Source organism: Patagioenas fasciata, chromosome Z (assembly GCF_037038585.1).
Source record: "Patagioenas fasciata isolate bPatFas1 chromosome Z, bPatFas1.hap1, whole genome shotgun sequence".
NCBI classification, from domain to species: Eukaryota; Metazoa; Chordata; class Aves; order Columbiformes; family Columbidae; genus Patagioenas; species Patagioenas fasciata.
In genome coordinates, this window is record NC_092560.1 from 23,077,005 (window position 1) to 23,101,977 (window position 24,973).

Consider the following 24,973-nt stretch of genomic DNA (forward strand, 5'->3'; position numbering starts at 1 on the left):
CAGCCAGATAAATTATTACACAAACTGCATTATTGCTTCTTTTCATATTTACCAATTACTTATAGTAGATCTGTGCCAACTAATAGGAAAACGCAGGTGCTATGAAATGCCATTGTTTAGACTAGTCAGCGGTAGTACTACTTTGGGCATTTACACGCAACTTTAACCGAAACGCTAATATTTATACAGCTAAGATTTTGCTCAATAGAAATAACAGGATTAAAAGCATTAACTGGCATTTGATTGCACATTGTACTATACCATTACATCATAAGAGAGAAAAGCCAGCAACTGGATTTCTACTGATTACCTCAGGTAGGCAGGAAAAATAAAACTGTGTAAAGAGGACTGACTCTGTAGAAACTCCTGATCCGTGTTTCATTTGTGAAGCATTTTGCACTAGTAACTCTGTTTGAATAATCACTGTAAATATTAGCGCTAGCTCTCATCCAGATAGCCTAAAAGACAGATTACATCACAGATTTCTCTGGAAAATGGATTTCTTATCACTTAAGAAATTGTACAGCTGTGATGGCTAGAGGCCTCCCTTTAATCAACAGTTCTTCCCACACCCTTACACCACACACCACACACAAAACCTCATCTCTAATATATTTTGGAACACGGAAGCAAAAATAACTTCAGGTCTAGATTATCAAAGTATGAGAGATTTTAGGCTGTGCTCTTCAAAGAGGTTTGTTTGAAAACATAGTCATAATCTTCCCTGTAATGGAAGTATTTATTTTTTGTTCAGAGTTAACCATTTTGTCTGCTTTAGAGTTATTTGAGGTGACTAAGAGAGTTAAAGTGAGTTACTGAATTCAGATATTGCACCTCACTCAAGTGCTTCATAAAGGTTTGGTTAGTCTAAGTGGATGCCTGTGCTCATTTCCAAAGATATTTTATAGGGCAAGAATATCTAAAAAGCTTCAAGAACTGACTGACAATATTAAGTACTGGAGATGTGATGTCCTAAAATGCTTTCTTTTGTAGTCATGTAATGGCATGATTCAATATAAGGCAATGTTGTTTATGAATTTCATCACTCTTAAATCTTAAATAAACAATTTAATCCTGAAGTTTATTTAATGGTTGATTATATCATAAAGTATATAAGAATACTAGTTAAGATACAATATTATCAAATTTCATGTATGTAATATGATCCAACAATAGTGATTCATGTTGAATGCATTTAAACACAGAACAGTACTATTTTTTTAAAAAACTGGTCACTCTGATCAAAAATAGTTTTCCTAACTATCTCAGCAGTTACTAAAAATAGATGAAGTGACTCAAAAAATGCATAGGATGGTTTACTGTGGTCACAAATCAATTTTCATAAGGGATTAGTCTAACAGCTTAATTTTTTTCAAATGTTTTAGCCAAGTCGGAAAACAGAGTCCTGGAGTGCCTTGTCTGATAGAGATCAGGAGTTTCTAAAGATATTCTAATGAAATGTCTATATCACAAATGGATTTACCTATGTTAATCCTGCTTGGATCTTTGAAACAGAGACAAAATTTGCATTATTCATTTTTGTTTTGACTATTTTCCACCTGGGATATGGCAACCCTGGCTGTACATACAGGCTGGGTGACAAGATGCTGGAGAGGAGCTCTGCAGAGTAGAATCTGGGGGTTCTGGTGGACAGCAAGTTGAACATGAGCCAACAGTGCCCTGGCAGCCAGGAGGGCCACCTGTGTCCTGGGTGCATCCAGCACAGCATTGCCAGATGGGTGAGGGAGGAGATTGTCCCACTCTGCTCTGCACTGGTGTGGCTTCACCTGGAACACTGTGTGTGCAGTTCTGGGAGCCACAGGATATAAGGGATATAAAGCTACTGGACAGTGTCCAGATGAGGGTTATGACGTTGGTGAAGGGTTTGGAGAGGCAGCCATATAAGGAGCAGCTGAAGTCACTTGGTCTGTTCAGCTTGGAGGAGACTGAGGGGAGACCTAACGGTGGCTACAGCCTCCTCGCAAGGGGAGGATGAGGGGCAGGCACTGATCTCTTTTCTCTGGTGACCGATGACAGAACCCAAGGAAATGGCAGGAAGATGCCAGGGGAGGTTTAGGTTGGACATTAGGAAAAGGTTCTTCACCCAGAGGGTGGTGGAGCCCTGGAACAGGCTCTCCAGGGAGGTGTCACAGCCCCAAGCCTGAGTTCACATTCTATGATTCTATACTATGACTATGGTAATTACAAATAGCTTTTTTGTATATCCAGACAAGCACATTTTCAGAAACATAGTTTTGAACTGAATTGTGTCAAGATAGTTTTTACAAACCTGTTTTGATCTGATATGAAACTCTGGAAAAGAACAGTTATTTATCCTCGGGCATTTGCTGTCATTTTTTTTTTTTCCAATCAATAAGCAGCACACAATGTACCAAGTTATTTTTGCAAGTGAGTTTCCCACATTTAAATAGATACCATATATTAACTTAGAATGATAAACTAATGAATGCTTCATGCCCGTGTGCTCTGCCAACAACAAATAATGAAACCTTTAACCAGGACAACTGACAAAGTTCCAAATTCTTGAGAAGATATTGCAGTGTCATTACTATCCCTGAACATTCACTGCAAGGGGAGATTAAAAATAGAGTTTGCAAATGCAAGCCCTGCTCCCTATTTAAAGGCTTTCCTATAAAACAAACAAAAAACAAAAAAACTTTTTTTTTTTTTTTTTTCTGGTCTCCTTAAAATACACAGGGATTTTTCAGGTACTGAATGAATGTAGTGCCAGTTATGTCGACTAGCTAGACCCCACTCTCTCTGAGCATTCAGACTTCCAGTGAGGTTTTGTAAGGAGAGCTGAATCACCCTGCTGTATGATGTGCAGAAGAATGCAACTTATGTAAAGGAAATGGGAGTGGATCCTGTGTAAATAACAAGGGGGTGGAAATCACTAAGGGTTTAGCACTGAGCTCTGGGAATACCTTCTCCTAGTATTCCTTTGAATGCTTTCCACTTGGTAACAGTATTTTGGATATCTTTGGAATATATTCAGTTCCTATACTCATAAAAATATACACTTTATAGGGCCTTTAAAAGTTTCAGCAGAACAATTCAGCCTTTAGAGGGAAATGTAACCACATTTTTAATGTCTCTGCTCCTGCAGATGCTTATCCAAGTGCATCACTTTAAATAGAAGACTCACTTCCTTTAGTCTCCTATTCTTTAAAAAAAAAATCATAACTGCATCCTTTAATATGCAGAACCTACTTGAGATTAAAAACATGAATCATGTTGCTATCATTCCATAAACACTGGAGCTGAAATTTATTGCCTCTGTTTTGTCCTTTGTGCCTTCCTAGTGAAGAAACTAAATGAGAAAATACCAGCAAATTCTTAGATTGTGGAGTTCATTCCACCAGTTCGTGTTTGTGCTAGCTTGGACCTATATAAAAAAATTATATGGAGGTCGTTGAACTATATTGGCATCCTAAAAAGATGTCTGCTGGAGTTCATAACAAATGGGTTGTCATTTTTATAATAGAACGTTGAAAAGTTTTTTTCTTTCATTGAAACATAAATCATCTGTTTGGAAAACTGTGACTAATACGTGATTTCCCTCACAGGGCTAGTTTAATGTGGAAATGTACTTTTCAACATTGAAATACAAAGGACTTGGCATCCCAGTTTGCTAATAATCTGGATTCAATACAACAGATTTAATCTTTCCATTCCTTTTTCATGAATAACTTATTTGGCTAAAACATAGATTTTTTTCTTGTGGTCCTAATTTCTGTTCTAATTGAATTGCTGAAAATGAAAATGATTAGAGAATGTTGTGTGATGAGAAGATTTGTTTGGATAATGTGGTTTTAACACCTCTTGTTCTGCCCAAAGTACACGGTCTTCCTTAAAAGGATAAGATAGTGCATAGCTTATATATTACATTCTGTAACAGTGTAAATGTTCAGTGGGCTTGCATTTGGTGATTAATAGATGGGATGGAAGGAAACAAACTGATACAATTGAAAGGTAATATAAACAGAGTGGTTATAAGTAAAACATGTTTTCTATTTCATTGAAATTCAGTTATCTGTCTACACAGGTCAGTTGAGTTCATATTGTATAAGTGTTCCTTTTGATACTGGAATTCATAGAATTTGCAATATTTTGTATTTTATATTGAAAATAAGGTGAACACAATGCTCATGAAAAGTGTAGATTGATAGCACTCTAGACTGCAAGAGTTTTTATGTAAAATTACCTGCCAATAAACATGTGGCTAGCTCTCAGGCAACCTCATTTACTAATTAGAGTCCTTGTCTTGAATATAATTGTCAATATGATACCATTTTTGTATGTGAAAACGTGCCCACTAAAAGTTGAGCTGAAACTATTCCTAATAATACACTGATAATTAAGTCACTTTTCTGCATTTTTAAGATGGAAACACATTATCTGAAGCTAATGGGAGTTATATTGTGGGAAAAAAAATTAATTGAATGTGTGCAAATTGATCAGATTCAACAGAAGAGGTTTAAACTTGGCCATCCTGATACAGACTTAAAGCCAAGACAGAGCATGATATGGTCCACTCTAGTAAAAAAATCCTTCTTTTGGTACTGTAGATATTTATCAATACTGTCATTGAAATATTTATAGGCACACTGCAACAATTACTTTAAAATATTAACTATAGGTAACTGTAGTGAGAAAGATGCTGAGAAGAACTTTCTTTAATTGTCTTGTCTGTTTTCCCATTTTATTTTGCAAGGTTTCATAATGCAGCACCTCTGCTAGCAGGGTCCGTATCTTGCCTCTCAGTGCTTGTCTATGTCTCTTCATTTACTACAAGAAAGGAGGCAACATAAGAGGAATGGAGAAACACTCCCTCCCTCAGATGACAGAACAGCTTATTCCATAACATTCCTATATTCAAGAAGCAAATGGTTCAAGGTTAAGAAATAAACTAAGACTTCTCCTCCCTCTAACCCTGTGCGCAGCCCCCAGACAATACGGCACTGCCACATACAACATTGCAACCTGAACCTCCTTGAGGTTTGGCAGGAGGAAACAAACATTCAGATTCAAGAGGCTTCAATTGGAGCAGCTGTGGTTAGTTTGTGAGATTTTCTGTTTTCTACGAAGTGTTTTCAGAAACTTTTATATAAAAGAACCTATGTGAACTAAACAACAGTATCTCCTTAGGAACTCAAAAGCCCTTGTTCAAATAAAAGATTGACAAAATAATTTGGTTCCATGAATCAGTTACAGCAATAGTATCTTCCTCTTGTTCCTGAGTTTTAAAATACGTGAATTCAGTTACTTGGACATTAAATAGTGTTATACACACTGTGATCTTTGAGCTATGGGTGCAAAACAGTGTGTTTAGTCTCCCTAGTGCATGTTGAGCAACCATGAAATAACACACACTAAGTAATGCATGTATCTCTTTCCATCTGATCACTGTAAAGCCTGTGAACTAGCAAGATGTCATTAGGCTATTTATTTTTTTTTGATACAATTTTCCCCTTCTAATATTAGAAAATATTCCTGATATTCTGGTCTTTGCTCTCTGTTGCAGCTACTAAAATTTAGGGCTACCTTTTTCCCTAGAAGGCTACATTTTAAAACCAGAACAAAGAACAAAAATCCCCATTGACTGTACTGTGTTCAAATTGAAAGCAAATCTTGATGCAGACCTCTTGCACCTGTGTGCGTACATACATTACATACATATGCATGATTTTTTAAGAAAAATACCACCAGATTGTGTTCTGTATTTTAAGTATATTCTTTCTAAATCGTTAGCAGTGTTCTCACCACATCTGAGATACTTCAAATACTCTAGAAGTAAAAGACAAAGCTGTCTTCTCTATCTGCAAATCTTATTTACTGCTTTCCCTACATATGCTGTTGTTTATTTTCAGTTTGTGGCATATACTCTAGTGCACTTTGATAAAGCTGGTCCTGCTTCATCATCTCCAAGTCCCTGCAGATTTTTGTGTGATTAATTACTATTTTTCTAGGCCTCTTGCTCTTTTCAGTTAAAAAAGAAAAACAAACCCCAAAACATAGTACAAAAATCTAGTATGACAAGTTTTCCTGAGAAGCAGAAACAATCAAGCCAAATTTTCTTTATGTGCTGAATCACCTGATTCCACAACCTTTTTCCCATTAGCTAGCTTTGGTCTGTGGCAGGGCATGTGTTGTGACTGACTTGGTGCAATGAATGGGCTGGAACAAGCATGCAAAGCAGCCCGCTTGTCTCCTTCATCTACCAAACCCCTATTTCCACAGAAGAAAGATCAGAACAGGGTTTGAGACCTGTAGGATATGAGACCTGAATGCTTCTCTGAAATGGACTTAAAATGTGCTGGCATACACAGAAGTTGTTTGGAATGCCAAGATGATCAGGCAAGTGTATAAAGCCTCATCTCTTTAAAAGACAGCAGGGAAAAAAATATCAAACATGGCAAAAATTATAATAAAAAACTACATTAAAATCACTTTTTTCTCCATACTTCTGTCTCCAGCTACCTAAGTTTATCACTTAAAAGATTTATATGAATCACAAATCTTTACACAATAAAGATAAGTACTGAGGATATCTGCTGAGATATTAAATCAGAATTTAAAAGATATGTACTCAAACTGTGTTAACTGAATAAATTTTTGCATATAGACAATACATATTGTCTAGTAGTATTTTATTATCTTTAATAACAGAAGCTCACAGCGTCTGTGGCTTATAAACAAGAATCTTCAATATCAGTACAGCAACTCCGGAACATTTCTCGTAATCATTTCATAAGCCAATTCTTAATATATGCATTACTGCAGTTTTGTGACAAATTATTTGCTAGATTTCAGCCAACAGTTTGCCATGTGTTCATCATAAAAACTGTAATATTTGTCCATCAAAATTCAGGCAACAACAAAAAAATGGAGAGGCAACTACAGACTAACCTTTCTGGTCCCTCCTGTCTCCTCTCCCCTTCCTGATCTTACTGTGTAGCAACCCAATGTCCACTGGTTCCTGTTGTTAATGGAATGTCTTACCATGCTAAAGAGTTTAGTGGGATGCCATTTACCAGGGACGCAAGCAACAATCCAAGGCAGAACAGCCAAGAGTAAAATAATACTGTGGACTATTAACAGAGTACTATTTAATATATGAAATTCATGAGACTGAGACATGAAAGACTGTGACTGATCTTTTACTTGAAGAGCTACAACAAAAGTCACTCAAAGCATGGTCGCAGGTAGGTGTTCACATGAACAGAAGGGAAGTCAATCCTTTTCTCTCCCTCCTCTGAATTTTAAATGTGCTTCACATCAAACTTGGACTGTTGGTAGGTAGCCTCAATGAAGACACTGAAAGCAGCTGTGTAAGCAGGAAGAACAAAATTTAAAGAGTTAACTTTGAATGATGAGAGAAAGATATCTGCTTTTATAAAAACGCTGAGGGACTACATAATACTTAATTCCAAATGACATAAAAGACCCTTCTTCCTTCCACCTAAAGAAAAAATAAAATTAACATCTTCCAAACCTAATTTAATTATGATCTTAGAGACTGTTCAGTGTTTTACAAGAAACATTTTAAAGTTAATAAAATGTGTAAATGTTTTCCCAGTTCAGTGCTGTACTAACCTTAAGAGTAACATACTGCTGCAATCTTGGCAAAAATAGAACACCAGTGTAGAATGTTGTGTTCGAATGTTTTATGTATTTCAGAAAAAAAAAAATCCAGTTTAATGAGTAGTTTGTAGCAGATGAATTATGCTTCTTCTTGTGTTATCTCCTCTTAATGGGGAAGGAATGTTAAAGGTGTATTACCAAACTGCATACATATAACACATTTATGCATGTATATGTTTACTATCTTAAGTATAAATTTGTGTTACTGATAACAAGTGATGATATGCGCTAGAGCAACACTAAGTATACAGTGTTTTAATGCTGCTTCATGAATTTATTACTTTTTTTTTTTTCTTTCCCATGACTACAAAACCTGGAGATCTCATAAATAATATCCATAAGATCTGGTTTTAATACTACTATAGAAAGAAACACATTTAGTCGTAATGTGTACTGTGATACAGACTGAACATAAGGAAGAGCTACACAACCTGCTTATGACTCTAAGATAATGCAAAGCTAAATGTAGTCCCAAAACTCACATCCACATTGTGATACCACATGAAAAATATAAAATGCATGCGTTTATTGCTCAATTCTTCAATGTCACACAAGGATCACAGCATGAAGAGCACTAAAACAGCTAAGTATACTGATAAAAACTGCTGGGACATAACATTAAAACCTGAAATACCTATTCAGTACTGCCATTTTGAAGCAAATACAGCCCTGTAGTCATTTGAGTCAAGGGGGCAAAAGTGAGTATTTCATTGTTGCTTTAATTTAACCACATTTATTACGATAAAGATAAAAACAGTGTTTTGCCCAGTTTTTGATTTTTGTTGTTTTACTTTGCAGCCATAGTTGCTTTTTGAAAAGTTACTCCTTCTACTGAATACTTCTTTTTGGCAAAATAAAAAGTAGTCATCCATGCTACATGTAATACATTTACCTTTTCATACAAAGCAATTTTGTATTGCGAAAGATACTGTTTGGAAAGGACTAGTTCTCCTTTAAGTGTAAGGTTACTTGGAGGACCATTTTTCCTGGTGAAACCGGCAGCATCAAAAGAAGAGAGCAATTTACAGGACTTGGGGAGAACGAGGTTAATCTTCACTTCCATCAGCCTTCATGTTGGCAGCACTACCTTCCAGGGGATGATAAAACATGATTACATGACAGAAAATACACAAATCCCTCTCCTCGGCAGAAAAGTAGCAATTATCTGCAATGAACTTTGCATGGACCACCAAGACTGATTTCAGAATCAAGGGTTACACATCTTGATCAAGCTGTAGTAAGTCAGCACTAAACTCAGGACAAGATAATACGTCACCGCAGCTTCACATACGCAGAAGCCAGTAAGACAACTTTTGTGGCATTGGGGTTCTGTCACCCTAATAACTGACCAGTGCTTTTTGTGTTTATCTTAACACTTTACCCCCATTTTACACAAGAGAAACCATGGCACGGAAGGCATATATTCCAAACTCCTGAAGAAGGTTAGAAGCCAACAAGGGAGGTTTTCCAAAGCACTTCTCACCTAAATCCTTTTGTTTTCACCTGCGTGCAATCTGCTGTTCCTTCTTTGCAGGGGACTAGACAGTACGGAACAGGAAAAGCTGCGACTTTTTTTAGCCCCGCAGCACGATACCAATTGCAACAAGTAACACATGGTGCAAATCAGCATGAAATCTGACCATTCTTCAGGAGGAAAATTATGGACTTGCCATACACAAGCCTGATTGAATAAGTAAATGTCACTTTATAACACCCTTAGTGACATCCCACTTGGACTGGCAGATCTGGTGACCCCCGGTGATTCAATCAGCCGGACAAGAAGTTAGCATTTCAAGTCCGGTCACTCTCACTTGTCTAGGGAACTTTTGGGGGAGGAAGACATCGGGCAGCACTGCTCGCCACAGGCTGGCGCCCGCAGCCCTCGGGACCGGCATCCGCCCCACTCGTGTGCCCCCGCCCCCACTGGGTCGGTGTGGCCGTGGGCGCCCCCCCGCGCCGGCGTGGAGTGACGTCACCCTCCCTTCCCCCACACCCCGGCCGCGCGTGGGTGTCCGTGTGCGGGTGTCCCCGCACCGTGTGTGGCGCCTGGCCCCGGCCAGTCCGCGGCCCGGGCTGGGGCAGCCGCAGCACGCCTCCCCTCCCCATGGCCCGCCCGCACACACACACACGCACGGGTCCCTGAGCTCCGCAACAAGCTTCCCCTAGCGCTTGGGGCCATACAGATCCTGTGATGCACACAGCATAAGAGGATTAAAAAAAAAGAAAAAGCCCACAAAACCAAACACACACACACACACAAAAAAAACCAAACCACAAACCACCAAAACCTAAAACCCAATAAACACAGAAAAACACAACCACCCGCAAACCCAAACCCACAACAAACCCACGAGACGAGAGAGCGTCGTCTCCACCAGGGCACCAACGGCGTCCCCGTCCTCCCCCGGAGGAGCGAGGCGGGGTGGGGGGAGGGTTGCTCGTATTTCAGCTCTCGAGGACGGTTTCTGGGGATTTTCCCTGTGTCTCTGCCCACCCCTCTGCGCCCGCCCCGTGCTCTCTTCCCTCGCTTTTGTTTGCACTGCACTTTTTTCTGGTGAGGTGGGCGGGAGAGTGGGGGGAGCCCGGGTGGGCGATCTCGCTGCTACTTGTAGCAAAAGGGTCGGCTAAAAGACGAGAAGGAAGGAAAGGAAGGAAAAAAAAAAAGTGAAGGGGGAAGGAAGAAGGAGAGAGAGGGAGGAGAAGGAGGAGGAGGAGGAGAAACGGAGCAGCAGCTCGGGAACAGAGAGCGCGCCTGGGAGCAGCAGCAGCCGCTGCGGCCGCAGGAAGAAGAAGAAGAAAAGAAGAGCAGAACGGAACAGAGCAGAGCGGAGGAGAGGTGGCGCTGGCAGGAGGAGGCAGGCGGGGACCTGGCTCTTCTGGATGCTGGATTTTCGGACTCTCGGTGACTCTCTCCTGCTCCCCGGCGCCGGACTGTGAGAGACACGCACCAGCGCCAGGCAGCAGCGGCGGGGGGGTCCGCTCGTAGCTGCTGTTGCTGCTGCTGCTGCGGGGCTTGGATTAAATCGGCCGCCCCGGAGACGAGCGGGAGCAGCGGGTAGAGGTGGCGGCGGCGGGCAGCGGCGGCGGGCGGGCAGGCGGCGGCGGCTGCTGGAACCGGGGGAGCCAGCATGACCAGGTAACTGCCCCGCTTCTGACCCATTTCCCCCCCCGCCCTCGCCTCCGCTCTGTCTTTGCCGCCTCTTTCGGCGCGTTTGTACGTATGAGCGTGCATAAAAATGTGTGTGTATGTGCAGCCCGGCACACATGTGCCTCATACACAACTCTCCCCCTGGATGCCCCGGGGCTCCCCCGCGGCCGTTGCCCACCCGCTCCCCTCTCGTCTCCGAGGGGTCTCAGCCCGGCGGCGCGGCCTGCGAGCGGAGCTGCGATGCGGGGACGGGGGATGGGGCAGGGTGAGGGCGAGTGATGGATCGGAGTCGACGTTTCCACTGAATGCCACTGTACACGGGCAGGGGGGAGGGGCTACACCAATTACATGCTGGCTGTTTGATTTGGCGAGTGAATTATTACTGTTAATTAATTTATTTATTCTAACGCGTTGGGAGAAGGGGTAATGTAGCAGGGATGAGAAGCGAGGCGCCTGCCGCTGGAAAGGGAGTGTGGGAGACCGGGCGCCCGGTAGGGACCCCGGCGCCGGTCTGAGGAGGGCTCTCTCCTCCTCCTCCTCCTTCTCCTCCCCCTTCTCCTTCTTCTGCTCCACGGCGGAGCTGGCAGGCACGGAGATGCGAAGCTTTTCACAGGTTAGGCTTTTAATCTTTTTGTTTACTTTCTCAAAATCACCTGAAAGGTAGCACATCGGGCTGAAAACTCAGTTTTCCGAGCGCTTACAAAGGGGGTCTCGAATTTGTTCAGCAAACTTGGCAGCTCCCTCTGCGCCGTCTGCCCGTGCGAGGAGGCACGGGCTACAACGGGGCTCTCCTAGGCTAGCAAATAGACCAGTTGTTTCCTTCCACCTAATTCCTTATTTTCCCTGTTTTCTGGCCCTGTCTCCCTGATAGAACTAGATAATTTACTTTCAAAGCGATTACCACTCACCCTAGCATGTATGGCTTTTGAATGTCTGCTCCTCCTTGTTACTTCTCCAGGCTGCTGTCATGCATATTTTATTCTTTTGACTGGCCTTTGTACAGTTGCTGCCTCGTGGAAGGGTGGCAGCTTCTTTACTGTGCTTGCCATGGCCATGTTCTCAGTATTGACATACATAGAAGAGTCGTTTTATTTATGTGAATAGTTAGTGTTTTCTGTGTTCCTTCACTTGTCGCTTGAGACAGTGTTACATTGGGCATGACTCTTGTAGATGCTGATTTGCCTTGGAGTTTCCTGTTTGCAGACATGAGTATTTTTGCTGAAGCCTGTATTCTTTTAAACTTAGGATTGATGTGAGAAGTCATGATTGTCTTCTCAGCCTTTCAGAGATCGCTTCCAACATACTCTTTGTTCATGCACAAGAAACTTGTGTAATATCAGGACATTTATTTGGAATTTTGATGGTGAGATGGAAAAATCTATATGTACTGTATTTTTCCTTCGTCTGGTGTCTGCTAATGTTTTATAATGTTACAACGGTCAGTACTTTCTTGCTGTAATAGTGTATAGTAAATGGCATTTTCTCCTGGGCTGGGAGCACACAAAGCTCCTACAATACTTGTTGTTGAATGGAGCAACTCTGAAGGAAAAAAAAAAAAAAGATTCCTCTCTGAAGTACAATTATAGGTATTTGCATCTTAGTTTAGCTAGCAGTTTTTTTGTATGTTCTTTAAATTCCATCTCATGAGATTTGCTATTACTGCCTTTTTATTTTTATTTTTATTTTAATGTGTGAAATTGACAAACTGGTCAGTTTAATAAATTCAGCTGTCAAATTTTGCCCAGTCAAAATTGCTAAAAGCTGTGAATGTAATGGCATGGAATTTTCAAGGTGCTGAGTGTTACATAGACAGGAAGAGGGATTTAATGAGAGACTTTTTACAGGAGTAGATTTCCAGCGTTAGTTTTGTCACTTGTGGTATTATGGTGAAGTATATTTAGATTTCTCTCAGTGCAGAAATGATGTATAGCTTTTCTGAAAGCTTTGCCTAAGTAGAAGACTTCTACTCTAAGAAGGCACTAAGAAATTAATTATGGTTTGTGTGTGCTATGGCAAGCTGTCAGGAAAGGTGTGTAGAAAGGAAAACGGTATCTTGGTATTTCTAGATTTCAGCAGTGGGTCTTAGGACCTGCTTTTAGAACCATCAGTCATACTACTTTCAAAATGAGTGCTGAAGAATAAGACAAATTAAGTGTTCTGCTGTGACAGTTACATAACTCAAACACCAGCACTGTCAGTGAACTCAACGGGAGATAGATAGTAAACTGGTGCTTAATCTTCAGGGATGGTTTGCAAGAGCAGACTTGGGGGTGTGCAAAAGAACTAAATACCTGGTGGTTTAAGTCTAATCAGCAATTCAGCTTTCATTTTTAGGGTTGCCCTTTGTTCCTCCATTTGAAAAATGTGGGGACCAAAACTACATGATATGAAGAGTAGGAATCCCCCTTCATCTGCTGCTGTGTGTGTGGAGCCACTAGGGGCCTGTATAAACTGCACTCATACAGCGAATACCAGTACATGGCATATACTCACTCTTTCACCAGACGTTTTTTACACAGGTGCTTAATGTCAAAAGCAAAGTTGCCACTTATTTATTCCTTAATAACAAATGAGACTGTGGATACTTAGGGGATGCATTGGAATTGTCTGCTTTTTTTTGACCTTATTTCATACATTTTCCCTAGTCCTGTGTGGTGTCCTTTCCCCTCTGCTCTCCTGCGTGCTACGGCAGTTGGGGATGACCGTCAACTTGGCAGGTGCAAATTTTGGGCAAAGGCAGATGTGAGTGTCTCCCCGCATTTCATATATTCTGTAAGCTGAGAAAATCAGATTTGTTGCCAATGTGTTTCTTAGATTAGATTAGTAATGGTACCATTCCATGCAAGTATAGGGTTAAAAGATAAACTAACAGGATTACTTCAAGGCACCAACAGACATAGATTGATGGTGTATTTAAACTAGCTTTGTAAGTGTTACGTAAGTTTGAGAGTGTGGTGGCTCCAAGGCTTTGGCTGGAGCGTAGTCAGCATCTACGGGCCTGGGCTGAAGATGTGCTATACATTTTTGAGTGTCACTTTCAGAAATTTAAAATCCACCAGCTGTAGCATTCTTGATAGACACTAAGCAATAAGGTCAAGTATACTTACACTGTTCCATTGTTGATTTTCAGTTTTTGAAACTGACAAAGCAGACAATTTTTAAAAGAGCACAGCTGAAATATTTGCATATTGGATTTTCTTCAAAATGAACTTCCGTTACTAAGCTCTTTGAACATTCTCATTTAAAAAGATTTTCAAGCTGAATCACAGTAAGGTCATACAATCAAAATGCAGTTTCCCTATGGTATGCTAATTTTTTAATAAGCTGTCTTTAAAACAGAGAGTTTTATGTATCGTGATGTTAGGCTAGTTACAGGAAGAGGCTTTTTGTCATATTGCTGACAACAATTGTACAAATATTGACTGAGTTTAATTTTCTGAAATGCGAGTGTGTGCACTTAGGCAAAGTCGTGATGAAATAGAATGAAATCCACTTTAAAGGTCTTCTCAGATGATAGATGTCTGTTCAAAACTGTGAGTCTTACTGAATGCCAGTACACCAAGGAAGTGCCTCTGAAATGCAGAGGACAGGCGCTTCATTTACACTTGGATATCAAGATGGGTAGTATAGTACAGGTCTGCAAATCATTGTGTTTCACTTTTGTATAAGATTGTAGTGATTTTTAACCTTTTTCCTTATCAAGTTGAGAAAAGCATAGATACTGGCTCTTTTAGGTTCAGTGTCAGAGTCACATAATGCTGTCTATTGTAACGGGAGCCTGCTTATGTTGTAATACTATTTAAAAAACAGTTGGCATAACACAGTCAACATAAAATATTTTTACGAAAACTCTCAATTTCACATACTCTATGAGTTGTTTACTTTATTTGCTTAATCCTTGTTTTCTTTGGAAAGGGCTTTAAATGAGGCTAATTAATGAATGTACGCTGGCAACTTGGCAGCCTAAAACAAGAATCCGTGTTTAAAAACACTCCTGCCTATGCAATCAGTGTTTTACCAAGTAGGAGCAAAGAGGAGGCATTACTTGCTTTGGTGATCTGCTATGGTGAAAGCTGTATTATAACTGGAGAAATCTGAAGACGTAGAAAACGATTGCATGAGAGTGCTTTGCTTGTAAATTCCTTTCCAACAAGCTTCACTTCACTTGCTGTTCAAAGCGCTGTGCGTTGATAAAACCATATGTCCACTATTGCACAATTTTAACTTATGTTTCATAAGCTCAGATGGCTTTTGGTTGGTTATTGATAATATTTACTAAAACGTTGCACTTGTGTAAATACTGGAAGCATTGCTTTTGAAAAACATGATTATTATTCAGGTTCTTTCAATTCATTTGTAAAAGCGACAATTCACACTACATACTCTATCATCTTATTTTTTAACTACATCAGCAGGTATGTGTAGTTCATACTTCCCTAAGATAAAAAGACTTACAACTTTAAGTGTCTTATGCTTACATACTGTGACAGCCTTCTCCATAAGCTTAGTAGCACAGGAACAACAACAACAAAAAGTGATCAATCTTGCAGTAGAGTCCTCAAACAGATAGAGATTTTTGCAAAAATCAGCTCCCCTGTTTATACCTGTTTGTCTAATATCTGCCAGGGATTTTGTATGTTCTTTCAAATACAAAGAATGTGCAGAAAACTTCCTCCTTCTCAGCCAGCTGAAAATTATGGAAGTTTAGGCACTTTGATTTATTATACCAGAGGGCATGTCTTAGTATACTATCATACCCTGTGCTCTGCATCTTCGTAGTTATAGGTAGTGGGGTTATTTGAGTTTTCAGTAATCTTCCAATTAGTGGAGTAATTCCACTGGTACACAGATTAATTTGTTGTTTTCAGACAATCAAAATGAATGTCCTGGTTACTGTCAGCTGAACTGCTCGCATATTGTTATAGTCAGATAATGCGTACTTTTTCCTCAAGCAGTGTATCAAATGTGGTATATAGAGCAATGCAAGCAAGTGTATTGCTCTTTCTATTATAATTTTTAGTGTTCTGAAAATTATGTATCTGCTAGTCAGAGTTCGGTAAGTGGTGTGTAAAATCTGGCTTTTTAGATGGCAGAATTGACTGATTCTCATGCAGAATATGGTCACTGCCAGCCTCACTAAAAATATAGCTTGGATCCTATGTTTGTAAATGGGTATACATTTATTTTGACAATTTGCCCAACTGCATTTCGATCTCAGTTCCTCACCTTGGGATATTCACTGGTTTTACCAAGAAGTCTGGCTTTTTGTTACTTGCTTTGACTCAGTGAGAGGAAATTCAAATACATTCTGGTAACAATGTCATAGGCTTTCTAACTTTTGGGAAATACCTGTTTGCTAAGTTTGAACTCAGTAATTCTGCTTGCTTTACAATGCTGATTGAATTAAAAAATTCTTAACTGTGTTTTTGAACTGTCTGTAGGCTGTATTATTTTATGAAGCCTTCCCAAAGAAAGGTGAAATTTCTCTTCTCTTCTCTTCTCTTCTCTTCTCTTCTCTTCTCTTCTCTTCTCTTCTCTTCTCTTCTCTTCTCTTCTCTTCTCTTCTCTTCTCTTCTCTTCTCTTCTCTTCTCTTCTCTTCTCTTCTCTCTTCTCTTCTCTTCTCTTCTCTTCTCTTCTCTTCTCTTCTCTTCTCTTCTCTTCTCTTCTCTTCTCTTCTCTTCTCTCTTCTCTTCTCTTCTCTTCTCTTCTCTTCTCTTCTCTTCTCTTCTCTTCTCTTCTCTTCTCTTCTCTTCTCTTCTCTTCTCTTCTCTTCTCTTCTCTTCTCTTCTCTTCTCTTCTCTTCTCTTCTCTTCTCTTCTCTTCTCTTCTCTTCTCTTCTCTTCTCTTCTCTTCTCTTCTCTTCTCTTCCCTTCCCTTCCCTTCCCTTCCCTTCCCTTCCCTTCCCTTCCCTTCCCTTCCCTTCCCTTCCCCTCTCCCTTCCCCTCTCCCTTCCCCTCTCCCTTCCCCTCTCCCTTCCCCTCTCCCTTCCCCTCTCCCTTCCCCTCTCCCTTCCCCTCTCCCTTCCCCTCTCCCTTCCCCTCTCCCTTCCCCTCTCCCTTCCCCTCTCCCTTCCCCTCTCCCTTCCCCTCTCCCTTCCCCTCTCCCTTCCCCTCTCCCTTCCCCTCTCCCTTCCCCTCTCCCTTCCCCTCTCCCTTCCCCTCTCCCTTCCCCTCTCCCTTCCCCTCTCCCTTCCCCTCTCCCTTCCCCTCTCCCTTCCCCTCTCCCTTCCCCTCTCCCTTCCCCTCTCCCTTCCCCTCTCCCTTCCCCTCTCCCTTCCCCTCTCCCTTCCCCTCTCCCTTCCCCTCTCCCTTCCCTTCCCTCTCTCATGCTTTTGTAAAAGTGGAGTGCAGCCCATATTCTCCATTAAGGTTAGGGAATTATGGTGCTTACTTTTTTTTTTTTTTTCTGAAAAAATAAGAGTGCTCTTATCAAAGTTAAAAAAAAATAGGAATATTCTGTACTCTATACATTTCTTTCATCTCTTTTATGCCACAGAAGGAAGGGGTCTATGAGACAGATGTGTGTCACTATTTCTAGCATAGAGATTGATTAATTTGTCTGCATAAATATACTTCTGTGAACCATACTTTTTAAAATTTTATTTTATTTTATTTTATTTATTTTATTTAATTTCTTTTTTTCTTTTTTTTTTTTTTTAAGGAAGGGGCTTTCTCCCTCTGTGGAATTTGCTGTAGACAGGGAGGTGTCTTTTTAAAAGGCAGTTTATAAATGTAAGACCAGAGATTTCCTGCCTAGAGGAGGAGATTTCAGTGCTGTGAATGTCAGGTGTATCATTTCTTTACCTCTTATACTAAATGGTATTGAAATTGCATTTACAGGTTTACTATTTATTAATATTTGTAGGAAATTGACTATTTTTATTAATAAGCAATAAGCTATATTTTGTTGCCTGTAAGAAGCAGCAACTATCTTTTTTTAAAAAAGGTCTCTGGTTACTAGATTAGAATTTTGCCTGCCTGTGTGTAGATGAAAGTCATTAATTTGGTGTGAAGTACACGCAATGAGATATTTCTAAAACACTGATCAGAAAGTAGGACAGGAAGTTTTATTTATTTATAATGTTTGGGATGATAGTGTATCTTGGAAAGCTGCTTAACTGCTGCCCAGTGCAGCTGTCGTTCCCTGAAAGATTAGGTTTCAGGAGCAATGATGGATGTTGAATGCCTGTAGCCAGTTGTGGGGTTTGCTCTGAGGTCAGTGGTACTGATGGAGGATAGGAATTTACAGCCTTATGTCTCTGCACCAGCATAACCAGTAGCATTTCTCAAGGAAAAAAAAAAGAAAAACAAACAAAAAAAGTCCTGACCAACCAAACAAAAAACCCAACTAGATACAGTCAATGCTGAGCTTGTGTTGCAGCATAGCTCAGAAAGCTGTTCATACAAGTGAGAATGGGGGAACTAGATTTGTGAATAAGGACAAATTTAGTCACAAGTATCGTGTTTCGTTTCACAGCTATAAAAAATCAATACAATTATGTGGCTTATTTAAGACTTCTAATATGTTATTTTAAAGTATGTTAACAAATGTGGAATCTACTCTTGTTAATCTGTTATTATGATTGTTTCAGATAAGCTTAAAGTTTTTAGCAACTTACAAAGTACATACTCCACTTTTTCACCTAAAAATAGAGTGTAGGATTTTTTTTCATGGAAAAAATAATTCTTAGTGGTTTTCAGCAAGCTTAACCAAGGTGGAATTGATATTCATCAGTTAAATGGTATTTAGCATTACCTTGTTTAGTCTGGGTATCACAATATGTATTGCCAATAAAGATGGATACTTTGGATAGATCTGATGTGTGCTTTCAGAGGTGTTTGTTAAGATCAGAATTTCGGACTTCCATTGTGGACTATCTACCTTCTCTGAGCTGTTGGAAGTTTGTCTCTGATACACGTGATGTGATTAACTTTCAAAAAGTGAATCTTGGTAGAGAAAAGTGCACAATAAAACATGCGGTTTTATTGTTAAGCTTGCAACCTCTACTGAGTTGTTTATATTAATTTTTGCGTCAGTGGTATAGGTGGATTTTTCTGTCAAGCCATAGAAGAGCTGTCCTAAGAGGTTCGAAGCCCTTAGTGGTCAGTGAGAAAGATTTCCTTTGACAGCAGCATTGTTTGGATCAGATCCATAGTGCCTTTGTGTCTTTGCTTAAAGGATGGCATTTTTACCACGGGTAATCCTAGCTAGTGGTTGAATTCATATATAGGGAAGAAAGCTTAATGAAATGTCTGATGAATTGATTTATAGTATCTCATAAATTAGGGAGCAAGAAGCATTTTGGTAAAGAGAAATACGTATTCAACAAGAATCACTTTAGAACAGTTCTGCATCAAGGCAGTGGCATTTTGTCAGATGCCTATGTTTTCTACTTATTGGCAGCATGCCATCAACTTTATTTGGAAAACTGTCTTAGCCTAAGTAATAAATATTCACTATTTACCAATTTTTTTTACCATAAATAACAGAAGAATTCTGTGATTAGATGTTTGTTTTTTTTTTTTTTTTAACCTATTTCGTGAAGAATGGAGTTTTGCAAATTGTCATTCAATGAATCAATGACCTGTTCTGATTAGCAGAATTTTCCAAACAATGAAATTGTTTTGCTTACGCTGTTTGCCAGTTTTGATATTTTTGGATATTATTTTTCTTGAAATGAGAAGCCTTGAATTTTGTTGTTGTACATGGCATGGGAAAGAAGTATAACTTTAATTTAAAGAAATGTTTGTCTTAGTTGTTATTAACTATACTCTAATGCCTTTTTTTTTTTTTTTTGTTAAAGAGAAGTGGATAATCAGTGTAAATTTTTGTTGTGTTTTGTTGTGTTTTACACCTTTTTCCCTTTTTCCCATTTAACATTTTCAAAAGCCACCTTAAATGATCATGTGAAGTTTAAGCACACTGACTAGATGAAAATTTTAGATATATGAAGGGCAGTAGATAATGAAGAGAGCATTGTACTTTCTCATGCTAACAGGTGGCAGTGAATGCCTGCAGGAGCAATCATAATTCTGTAAGAATCCTAGCATTCCTTGGGTTTAATTTTGCATGATTACAGTGACTCTGGAAAAAAAACAAAGCATTAAGACTTTAGCGGTGGTATTTCAGTGAGCCTGGAAATTTCTAGACAGAGTAAATACTGTATATATATAAAAATGAAATGTTTATTCTCCAGCTATTCATCTGTACTTGATGGAACAGATATATGTCCTTCTAGTCAATGTAATCCCTACAAGGAATCTTACTGGGGCTGCATCCCTGGCTGATTTATTCATAGGATTGCTTTATTAATCGAGTGCACAAAGGTAATCTTATTCCAAAGATATTAGAAAACATGACAATAACTACCAGACTTCTTAGAGATGTGGATTTTCTATCTTTGAGCAATTCTAATTTATAATCTCAAATAGTCTTTCTTCTTTTTAGTGGGGAGTACATAAACTGTGAAAGGTGCAGTGTTTCATCTTTGCTTATCTCTATAGTAGTCTGGGTTAGAAAGATAGATTAATAAAAAAGCAAAATAGATTGTGAGTAATGTGTGGAAGAAAGCTGTGATGGGATTTTTCTACCATGATGATGAATGAGTTGCTAGAAATGTTTATAGTAATCAGTGCTTAACAGATGTATTCTCTTTATATATAAATTCTTAAACTGTGTTACTTGTAGGCAAGCTGTATTTTCAACTTTTTGCTGTCATGGTTGTAAGGAGGTGAAGAGCTTGTCATTTTGATGTGAAATTTTTGATTTTCTGGGTTAAGTTCATATTGTGGATGCCAGTCAGAAAATTAGGCAGATATACTTTCTGCAGCTTGTACCTGTTGCGCAGATAATGGTGTTAAGATATATCTCATATTAAATAATAAAGAACACTTGAGAACACTGAAGAGCTCTGGGATGGGACGAAACCTGAATTCACCCACTTGAAAGAGTAAAGAGTGAAATTTTATAACCTCAGAAATTTCCCACTAAAGCAAAACTGCCATGGGAATAGTGCTGATTTGAATACTGTGACTGAAGGTGCCCCTACCTCTCCTTTTCTTTCTCAAAATTGTTCTCCATCCTGGTTTTGCAAGGCTGGGAACGTTTCAGCCGGAGATCTGTCCTCTGTGTGAAAAATGTCAGTTAGTAAGTCAAGGAGAAATGTGTGTTCCTGAAGAAATACCAATGCTTACTTCATTCCAGCTCTTCTATACTGTACATCACTCTGTCTTGAATGAGTCTTTAGGTATACTTTAAAGGTATATATGTAGCAGTTTTTGCTTCTCATTGTTAGATCATATCTGACATTGTGAACTCTCAAAAACTCTGAGAGTGGCTCCCTAGGTTGTCCTTATTTTGGAATGTCACTTAAATGATGAATATTGGATGCTCTATTTCTTATGTTCTAGAAATCTCCTCTCAAACCTGTTGCCATTAGGATCTCAAAGGCTTAATTTATGTTTTTTACATCTTCTGCTGGCATTAGGGGCTTATCTGTTTTGCACTGATCTCCAACTTCTTTAATTAGGATAGGAATCTAGAAAGTAGTCTTTCCGTATGTACTTTTTTGTCCATGGGTGTGCTGAAGACACCACATGTATACTTGTACACCTTCTGCCTTTGTTTGTAGATCCGGAGCGTTATGCTTTGCTAACGAACCATCCTCTGCTACCATTTGTAGTGGTAGTAAATTCGACGAATCCAGACGCCGGCATAAGCTCTTTGATCGAACGGGCGGGCCGGGCGAGAGTAAGGAGTCTAATTCAATGTGAATTTACCATCCGTACTCTTTAATGAACTCTTAAACAACACTGAATATCAATGTCCCCGAGACCACGTTTTTCCAAGCCTTATATACTCTATGCCAAAAGGCCATGCGGCAAGTGCAGGCTACAATTGGTTACACTCACAGTCACTCATCCCCCCCCACTATGGTGATTGGCTGCAAGGCACTGTTCACAGACTGTTCATGCGCAGCGGCAACGCCCCTCCTGCAGCCTGGGTCGAGGGCAGAGCAGCTTCTGTTTACTTTCCTTTTGTCTCTGGTGTCTCAGGGAAATCCTTCTGTGTAGCACAGCCGCATCAAGCCCTGGCTTGTTCACAGCACACAGCCAGAGACTCTCCACAATTCCTCCTTTTTTTTTTCTTTTTGGACAAGCCAGGATTGATTAGCTGTGTGTTCTAATCCTTTTTTGATATGTGATAAAAAACAACTTATACATAACATATAAATAACAACAGCAATCAACATAAACAGTGCACTTTGCAATAAACCTGAGGTATTCCATTGCCGTTTAAATATCGCAATGGATTGATTAAACAAATTCCAAGAACTTTGGTTTAAAGATACTCAACTTATAACAAACGATGTGCTGGGTGTTGATAAACTTACTCAAGAGGTAGTGGTGTTTGAAGATCTACTTATATAACTATAGTACGCATACATGTCACAGCTAAATCAATGCAAAGGTTACACCTCACTCTGTGACCTCCGAAGGTTCTGCTGCAGGGAGTTGACTTGGTTGAGTTTGTTTCAACTCCGGCTTTACTGCTCGGCTTGGAACCCACAATGGACCTTGATCTGTGGAGAGACACATATACCCTCTACCATTAAAAATAACAGGTACTGGTCCCTTCCACAATCCAGTGGTGGGATCACGATATCTCACCATGAATTCCGGTAAAGTGTTTTTCCTTCCTAGTCTGATCTGATAATGATGAATGATCACAGGAGGCTCCTCATGATCTCCAGTTAGACATAAATAATTCAAGGTAAACAACACCTTTGCTAAACGCTGTTGACAATCTAACTCTTCCTGCTTCTGTTTGCTCAAATACCCTTTAATCATTTGATGTGCTCTCTCGATGATTCCTTGGCCTGTTGGGGAATGAGGTATACCTGTAACGTGTTTCACTCCCCATTTCATTAGAAAAGTTCTAACTTTCTGGCTAACATAGGCAGGGCCATTGTCTGTCTTAATCTTTTCTGGGACACCCATTACAGCAAAACAAGCTGTGAGATGTTTACATACATGTAGTGCTTTTTCCCCTGGTAAAGCAGTAGCCCATATCATTTTTGAAAAAGTATCAATTGTGACATGCACATATTTAAGTTTTCCAAATTCTGGCACATGTGTCACATCCATTTGCCATACTTCTAAGGCTTTTAAACCTCAAGGATTGACACCGATTCCTATACCTAACATCTGGCTTCCACACTGAGGACATGCCTGTACAATACTTCTTGCTTCATTTAAAGTTAAATCGAATTGTCTTTGGAGACCTCTGGCATTCTGATGAAAGCTCTCATGACTTTGTCTCGCTTGTTGGAATTTATCTGTTGGAGGCATGTGCTGTACTGAACTTACTAAACTATCTGCAATTTGACTTCCTTCACCTAGACCAAGATTCCATTGATGACTGCGGATGTGAATCACACAACAGGGTTCTTTTCTTTGATTTAAAATAGCTCTCAATTGTACAAACAATTTTCCTAATCGAGGATTATTCGATTGTCTTAACAGGGCATTTTCCATTCTGGGTATTACACCTGCTACATACAAAGAATCTGTGACAACATTTAAAGCAGATTTCAGCCAATTATTTAAGGCCCATATTATTGCCGTGAGCTCTAAAGTCTGCAATGAATCCTCTTTTGAACCTTCAATTAAATGCTGTTTCCATTGACTATACTCTTGCCAGACACATGCTGCCTGGTGTCTTCGTTTTCCTGCATCTGTATATACTGTAAGGCCTTCAACAGGTTTTGCTTTTACTTTGCTTCTCTCTAACCACTGATTTGTTCTAAGGAATTGCCATAGTTTACCTTTCGGTTGTCGTGAATGTACCTTGCCTATAAATCCTAATAATGCATTCTGTATAGGCATCGAATGTCTCAGCCACCATTCTAAATCGGCTCCATTTATCGGAATACTGATATCATCTGGTTCCTGACCGCTAATTTCTAATATTCGAGATCTTCCTTTTCAAATCAATTCTCCAATTGCTTCTGGTCTCGTTTGAATACTGAATTTTGGTTGGACACTGAGAAAAATCCACTCTAATAATCGCAAATCATTTTCTGTTTTCAATCTGACAGTGGCACAAAAGGAAGAATCTGTAGCAACATCTATGGGGAATTCCCCGTTTTTGTTTTGCCACTGGCAGATGATTGCACACGGATGTTCTAGATTGCTAATAAGGAGGGAAATTGGTCGATCAGAAAGTCTTCGGCTAGACCAATTTGTCTGTACTTTTTGTATAATATCAGAAAGACATTTGAGATGCACGGACTCTAAGCTTATTTTCTTAGCTGGATCACCTCCTTTTAGAAGTGAAGTAAGAGGTGCTATATCATTGTTAGTAATGCCTACGCAATTTCTAATCCATTGTATGTCCCCTAACAATTTTTGGACATCATTTAATGTTTGTAAATCAGTATGTAATTCAATTTTTTGTGGACGAATCTGTGCATCACAAATGGACCAACCAAGGTATTTCCAAGGTGCAGACTTCTGAACTTTCTCTGGAGCTATAACCAACCCCTTTTCTTTGAGTTTGATCGTAATTTGGACTATGGAACTTTCTGTGAACTCAGCTTGTTGACAGAACAGAATATCATCCATATAATGATAAATAATTGTTTGTTTCCATGATGCACGAATAGGTTGAAGTCCCCATGCAACATACATTTGGCACAGTGTAGGAGAATTTTTCATACCTTGCGGTAGCACTACCCACTCATACCTTTTAGCTGGTTCTGCTTTGTTTACTGAAGGCAGTGTAAATGCAAAACGCTGTGTATCTTGCTCATGTAAAGGAATGGTAAAGAAACAATCCTTTAAATCTATAATTAGAATATGCCAGTTTTCTGGTAACATTACAGGTGATGGTAATCCAGGCTGTAAAGCACCCATGGCTTGCATTTGATCATTTACCTTTCGCAAGTCATGTAATAATCGCCACTTTCCACTCTTTTTTGGTATTACAAAAATTGGGGTATTCCATGGACTAGTAGAAGGCTTGATATGGCCTGCAACTAATTGCTCTTCTACTAATTCACGTGCCTTTTGCAGTCGCTCTTCTGTTAATGGCCACTGGTCAACCCAAACTGGGCTATCTGTTAGCCAGGTCAATGGAGGGTTGGGCAACTGCTTTCC

The 24,973-nt window shown here is 39.6% G+C and overlaps 1 protein-coding gene and 1 long non-coding RNA gene across 33 annotated transcripts in view; one reads left to right on the forward strand and one right to left on the reverse strand.

The window, feature by feature from the left end:
• Positions 1 to 24,973, forward strand: part of PTPRD (protein tyrosine phosphatase receptor type D) — a 1,234,877-nt gene that overhangs the window by 862,600 nt on the left and 347,304 nt on the right. Inside the window, exon 1 of one of the 32 annotated variants that reach the window (XM_071802227.1) lies at positions 10,370 to 10,801. The exons of 30 other annotated variants lie outside the window; for them this stretch is intronic. The gene's annotated coding sequence lies outside the window, so the exon portion shown is untranslated. Of the gene's footprint in view, positions 1 to 10,369; positions 10,802 to 11,338; positions 11,427 to 24,973 lie in introns of those variants that run through there. One more of the 32 variants, XM_071802228.1, reaches the window with a different exon arrangement.
• On the reverse strand, positions 7,166 to 10,284 carry LOC136115559 (uncharacterized). The gene is made up of 3 exons (XR_010653224.2): positions 10,013 to 10,284; positions 8,558 to 8,752; positions 7,166 to 7,348 (listed from the first exon to the last, which is right to left on the reverse strand). It is a non-coding gene; the product is annotated as an uncharacterized lncRNA (long non-coding RNA).